General features: G+C 37.3%; 1 long non-coding RNA gene across 1 annotated transcript; it reads left to right on the forward strand.

The window, feature by feature from the left end:
• The first annotated feature begins 1,066 nt into the window (after window positions 1-1,066).
• On the forward strand, window positions 1,067-2,330 carry LOC134204631 (uncharacterized). Its single transcript, XR_009977914.1, has 3 exons — window positions 1,067-1,168; window positions 1,250-1,947; window positions 2,011-2,330. It is a non-coding gene; the product is annotated as an uncharacterized LOC134204631 (long non-coding RNA).
• The last annotated feature ends 5,226 nt before the right edge of the window (window positions 2,331-7,556 follow it).

Genomic DNA, 7,556 nt, shown 5'->3' on the forward strand with positions numbered 1-7,556 from the left:
AGAAGCGCTAAAGATGAATTCTGGCCAATTTTGTTCAGCATTCATGAGATGCCTCAGATAAAACCAATGATAATTGGCATTTACTCTGGTAAACACAAGCCGGCTGATGTTGTACAATTTTTGACACCTTTTGTTGATGAGATGGAAGATGTGTATATGAATGGAATTATCATTAATGGTTACAAAATTTCGGTTTCCATTAGATGTTTTATTTGTGACTCTCCTGCTCGAGCATTTATAAAAGGTATTTAAACTTTACGTAAATCTTATAACAATTTTATTATAAATATCCACAGGAGTCGCCAATTTTAATACACATAATGGCTGCCAAAAGTGCACAGTGGCGGGTGAATACTCGTACGTCTCACACTGTAACTATTACCCGCAAATCCAATCGAACTTGCGCACCGACCGTGGATTCCGCGATAAGTTTTACGGATCACATCATAAAACCGATTCACCTCTATTAAGGCTGCCCATGGATATGATAGATGATTTTCCGGTTGCAGATTCCCTTCATCTCATTGACTTGGGCATTATGAAACGACATCTAATAGGGTGGCGAGATGGAAACATGGGAAATTACAGGACAAAGTGGTCTGCTTAAACCACTGCAGAAGTGTCACAAAGGTTAAAACAAATGAAAATGCCCGCCGAAATTCATAGATCTGTTCGAGGTCTCGATTGCCTACACGCTTAGATCAATTCACCTATTTATGGGTACTTGATTCACCCATATTTGGGTATTGAATACTTTACTCATATTATTGGTAAAATATACTGAGGAAATCGGTGAATTTTACCAATATTGTTGGTAAAGTGACTTTACCAATATATGAGTTAATGAATTTACTCAAATTTGGGTGAAAAAATAACATTGTTTTGTTAATCGGTCATTTATATCTCATTGAAAAGATCCCGGGGAGTAGTAGTTGTTGTTCTCCCAAGATGTTATATTAATTAATGTTAATGTACGGAATAACGAATTGCGGTAAGTGATTCTGTTCTACCTTTATTCGTCTCTTCTGGAAGAGATAAATCTACAAATTTTCATCTTTTCCACAGCCGGAAGATTAATACCACAAATACAGGGCTACAGCAGCACTCCTGTCGAATCTCGCTGATGGAACTCCAAACTCGCCTACCAAATCAGCAGCTCCCCCAAAAAGTAAGGCACGATTATGATATACCCTCTAAGAAGATAAGCTCCCCAGTACTCTTAATGACAAATAATATTTCCCGTTAACAGTTACAGAATTGCCGTTGGGAACTCTCCGATACGAAACAACGTAGCTTTCAAGGGTGTTTGGTCAAGTGCACACGAATTAAACACACCCCCTGTGTTGTGTTGTCAGCTTATTTCGACGAATCACTGGGACGTATTAAAGACGCATACTTCCCTTCTACAATCGCCCTCGTCGAGGTGTTGGGTGATCTACCAGACCGGAATCAATCGTGCGCAGATTCAATAAGTTACTGACCGGAACGAAACCAGCCTCTGCGGCTTTGTCTATGAGGCACCCAGCTCGGCGTGACTTTTCGAAAGTATTTATCGTTACCGGAGGGGTATATTGTAGCGTTTCTTGTTAAAAAATAACATCGACATGATGACATAGGATGACTCGATTTGAACTTCTGGATAGATGTAATCTGCGGGCAGAGAAACGGCGTTATTCCCACACTGACGGTCAGCAGGAGACAGCAAGGATTGGGTCGTATTTCGAGCATAAATGCCAACTGCAACATGGTGTTGAAGCGATGTGCCGAAAAAAATCACCATTATCATTATGTGCAAAAAAATGTCAACAACAGTGGTTGCCCCAAGCTGACCCAAGCTGTAAATCTGACTTGATTCCAATGGACCTGTTACAGGTCACCTGTATGTCAGTCTTCCGAAATGCCTATGCAACACGGAATGATGGATCCTCGTACCTGTTCCTCCCACTGGTAAGTACTCTGAAAGTATACAGCTAAAACATAATACACAATAACTCTTTCATTTGATTCCAGCATACCTATGCGGTTTAGCTACTTTTACCCTTGCTCTTCCTATGGTCACGGTTGTTATCCCCGAGAGCGAGAACGCATTTCTAAAGATAGCCAAAATGCAGTGGTCCGGATTGAAATATGATTCAGCTGTAAAACCGCCAAGGTTTGTGGTAAAACTGTGTTAGTCTACACATCCGTTATGTTATTATCGATTATCGTCCGGTATCGTCATATGCAGATACACTAGCAGCAGAGAACACGAACTTCCTCGAGAATCGCAGTATAGAACTACTTCCTGAACCTGCCGGAAGCAGCAATATTATAGAATGTCATAAATATGATTAACATTTCAATAAACAGATTTTGGATTCATAGTTTTATTAGCAGTTTCTTTCCACGGCAAACTAAATTAAAATTAAAAACCAATTTTGAATTCCTTTATGGGAAAGACAGGGAAAGCCCCCAGGCGAAAGCTGGAAAAATCACCCAAATTTGGGTGAAATATACCTATATACTATTTCTATACTGAACCACCCAAATATGGGTAAATGTCATTTTACCCATATCTAGGTATGTGCACTTTTTGAAGATTTTAGGTACTCTTCACCCATCTATGGGTAAACTGAACTAAGCGTGTAGCGCATTGGAAGGGGACAGAATATCGCACTTTTTTTTACTATATTTCAATAGTTGTGTTGAAACCTACGTGCTACCGTCAGACATTTATGAGCACTTCTTGGTACTTTATTGCGCTGTTACTATTTGTTCGACAAAAGTCTATGATCAATTACTCGATTTGGCAAATTAATTGATAGAGCATTATTTGGAATTATTCAAGAATATTTACGGTGAAGATTACATCACCAGCAATGTGCATAATTTGAACATTTAGTTAATGAAGTTAAGAAGATTGGGGTGCTGTCCGACTTTAGTGCATATCCGTTCGAAAGCAAACTCTGTCAAATCAAGAAGCTCCTGCGAACTGGAAACAAACCCTTGTCACAGGTTGCCAAACGACTATTAGAAAAAGATGAAATGACATGTAATGAATATACCAGCACTTGCATAGCTGATTCATGTCCAAAATTAACGAAAGAGATATTACGAGAAAATCTATCAACCAGTTCAGCTCAATACGCAAGAGTTGAAATGAACGAATATTCATTAAGTAACGATAGAGCGAACAAATGGTTTTTAACTAAGTCAGGAAACATTGTTGCGATGAGTCATGCGGAACAAAAAAATGGTTCTATTGACATTTATGGTTCACATTTGAAACAAATTGGTACGTTCTTCAGAAAGCCATTTTTATCTACCAGACTTAACATCTACAGTTCAAATTGTAAAGAAAGTTCACCGCAATACTACAAAACTGATGATATAAAGTGTAAAATGGTAGCTATACCTATTAATCATTACGGAGAAAACGTTTTCATTCCGTTACTGCATACTCTATAGAAAATGTCATCATCTACATTTATTTTTGTATCATACGTCGGTGATCAACTCATGTGAAATAAACTGAATTATTCGAAAAAAAACAACCATGTCAAAACCAAAATTAGAGACATATCTTTTGGCATCAATAAGAAACGCAGTAGCAACGCAGCTATGTATGCAACTCCATATAATTTTGAAATAGCAACAAGTTTAATGTTAAATGCGCTCTTCCATAAAATTTCTCATCATACTGTTATCGCTTATCAGCAATATCCGTAACACTTACCAATCTGTAATATCCAAGAATTTGCGCGGATTTTTTCTACACACCCACCGTTCAGCTGGATTTCAGCAAAATTCAACAGCCACTTTTTTCCAAAAACTATTTCTTTTTACACAAACTATAACTTTTAAGATACTATCGTAGAATGTTTAAGAAAAAACTGACGAAAATAGTACAAAATAAACAACAAATGAATGATTATTTCGATGTGGGTAAAGGTATGAGCAAATGTGCTCTAAGCTTGTATTAGTTACCAAAATAATATAAACATTGTCACCCACAGCGGGTGGACCAGGTGGACCAGGGTGGATCGAGTGAAACGTCAAGTCTGTTAAAAAATGTTCAGAGCATTCCAAATACAATACTTTTGGGTTCGTTCCGACCTTATTGAAGCAAATCGGGATTATTGCAATGAGAATACATGGTATTATATGTGCAGCTCAAAACCGAATTTTTCAACTCGCGAAAATCAATTTTTCTCCGATTAGTCGCAAATTTCATTAGTGCGCACCTGGTGCGCTGTATAGCGCATCTAGTTGCAAACAATGTGCACTAGTTACGAAATGATGCGCTATAAATTGAACGCGGATAAAATTGTTTTTCGAGAGTTCGAAATTCGATTTCCAACTGGAACTATAATACCAGATGATGGAGAAGACGTTCTGCAAGCATATAGGGCACTGCACGGAAACATCTTTTTCTCTTTCGTTCCTCATAAATTTTACAGTTTACTGGCCTCGTTGTTTTCTTTGCAGCGAAAAAGAGACAAAGCAGCCCTTGCTCCATTAGGCAGTGGGATGGGAGCGATGTGCTTCAGTAAAGGTGATGACACCCATCCCGATGTAAATGTGAACAAATATGAAGTAAATGTGAACAAAACAAATGTTACCGTACATAATTGCACAGCTTCTTATGGGAGTTCGTTCGAATGTAATTATGCAATTTGTTTCGCAATTGCGCTCGTCGAAAATTTTCACGAACACAAACGCTACGGTTGTGGTTGAAAATAACAAAATATTCCCATTTGATTTTGCTGTGACGTAGCTTGTGTTGGAAATCAATCTCAATGCATGTATTATTTGGATGGCTAACAACACAAGCATACTTTATGTTGTTCCATCCATTTATCAGCAGATACCGATGCATTGGTATAAACATTGGACTAAGCATTCTAGTTTAAGTTTGGAGCTGGGTTTGGAGTCATTAGTGTTATTAACTTTTGTGAAGTGAATGAATATATATATATATATATATATATATATATATATATATATATATATATATATATATATATATATATATATATAATATACTGTTGGTAAACTATTTATTGGTGAGTTAAGGATATACAACTTTAGTTATTATCTAGTGAAAGTGTTCTAAACCATTTTTGTAAATGTGCTGACATAAAACTTGTTATATATATAGTTTGAAATATGTATTTATTATGTTTCAAATACTCATTGGCAATAAAAAAAAGTTATACGCAGTACAGCATAGTGTTAAAAAAGATAATTACTTAAAATAAAAAAAAAACTTGTGTCCAATAAGCACATACATTTCCACTAAACCTGTTGTGTTTGTTCCAGCAAATTTTGAACGGTGGTTTGCTCGGATCCTTTTTCGAAGACTTCTTTCCCCAAACTTATTCCATCTGTGGCCTCTACTTTCCGTGACTTATACTTGAGGTTGCAAGGACGGTTTTTATGCTTTGATGACGATTTTGCGAGTAGTCTTGCCTTGCTGTTTTTCATTACACGTTTGAAAAACTCATCACATTTCATCTCCGTGAAATCCTTGTCAGCCATGCGAATGAGTTTTAAGAACAGCGAACGAAAATGTACGTAAAACTTCAAGGGAATCTTCCCAGTAGCTTCAGATTGTGCAGTCTGCAGCGTGCTTATTGGACTGTTCTCGTCAGTAACTTTGGTGTTTCCTGTCCACGAGCATGAATGCATGAATTCTCGCGTAATAAAGTAATCGATGAGTTTATAGCAGCTGTCCATACCTAATGCCTTCCCGTCAGTTCCACAGATGAATCCCATGTTGACTACGTACTTATCAATCGTATTGGCTTCTTTCAGACTCTCTTCCAGATCAATAAGTTCGGCCAGAGAGTTCACAGGTTTCAGCAGTATCTTCGCAGGATCTTTAGACTGATGGTTTCCAAACATATTATTCTCCATTAAATAATCGACACCAGTCTGAAGTTTTGCAAGCGCCTGCATCAGTTTGATTTGATTGTTCACAATTATTTGCTGGTTCTCCATAATCGTTTGCTGATTAGCCTTGAGGTCAAGATTAACGTCCTGCTGACTTGTCACCTGAACTGATCCCTGCGAAAACACCGTGCCAGATAACCCAGGTTCACATTCGGTTGTTCCAGGAGCAAACAGCATGATAGTTTCTGTTGACATACTACAATTCTGGAATGCATAAAAGAACAGCTTACGGGATATAAGGGGTTCGTTTGTTAAGTACGTTCCGCTTCAAAAGAAGCCGCCTGCAGAGGAGTATGGTGTATATTCATACAGGTTAGGCACAAAAAGTGTGAACAAGTGGGAAGGGTAAGCTATTTTTGCGTGACGTACTTTTTGGATCCTTTCTACAAGAGCCTCAATAATTATTTTTAAGGCAATGAACAATTTCGTCAATTTACTAATTCATTCATACCTGGTTCGGAACCTCTTCGTTAACAAGTTCAGCTTCGGTGTTGACCTCCTGACCAGGAACTAAAAAAAGGCTATTGAAGTCTTTTACCGTGTTTTTTCCGCTTTGATTTGTTCCGAGGCAGCTTTTCTTGGAAGGCGGCGCAATGGAAGATTCGTCCGCTTCCGTATCAGATACAGCTTCCATACGTTCCAACTCCCTTTCAGCTTCGGCACGAGTTTTGAATTCTCTTTTTCTTACGCAGTCCATTCGTTCCCATTTCGGCGATGGCACAGAAAATTCGTCGGCTGACAGTTTAGCAACCACATTCTTTTTTGGCCAATGTAGAGTGCCTTTTTCCTCCCACCCTGACGGAACCACTGTTAGGCAGGTTTCACCTCGCTCGATCGTTTGCACTATTTTGTAAGGCATCTCGTTTTTCGGTTTTAAATATAGGAACTGACTTCAGCTAACTGCTTCAATTTTTTTGCTCAAACTGTCAACTTCGTCATCATATAAGGCGAAAAATAACAAAAGAGGAATGAAAACAGCAATTTGGTTGGTATAAAAACAATCTGGCATGCACATTATCTGCATAAATGTCATTTGGAAATGTTTCGCTTTTATAGTGAATTTTGACAAGGCCAACTTTTTTTACGATAATGGATCTGGGAATTATTTTGTTAATTCATCCGCCATGATACTATCTGACTTTAGGCGAATTTATTCAGAAACAGAACTATGGTATTTACACCAAAATAAAACATTATTTTTAAAGAACAGCAGTAGGTATGTCTTTATGCATATATGAAATTATAATGATAAACCGAATATTACCTGTTCTAGTGTCCATGATAATTTTATTCTGGAAAATGATAATTTGCAATAATATTGATATTAGAAAGCGCACTTGTTTTTTAGAATTTTCTTTCGCACATTTCACAATAAATTTCATTCCGCACTTAAAATTTCAACTATACACGAAGATTTTTTGGCAATCACAAAAAGAATTTATTTTAAATTTTGATGATGGAGACATGACTCTTGTTTTTTTCTGTTAATTTTATTTGGTCAAATGAATTCGTCTAATCTGAATGAAATTTATCAAATCCAACTACATTATGAGAGATGCTGTTTTTAAATATTTTAGCAGGTATCTAGGGAAGGTAGCCCAAAACTGGTTTTTAAAAATTCT

Source organism: Armigeres subalbatus, unplaced genomic scaffold (assembly GCF_024139115.2).
Source record: "Armigeres subalbatus isolate Guangzhou_Male unplaced genomic scaffold, GZ_Asu_2 Contig767, whole genome shotgun sequence".
Classification (NCBI taxonomy): domain Eukaryota; kingdom Metazoa; phylum Arthropoda; class Insecta; order Diptera; family Culicidae; genus Armigeres; species Armigeres subalbatus.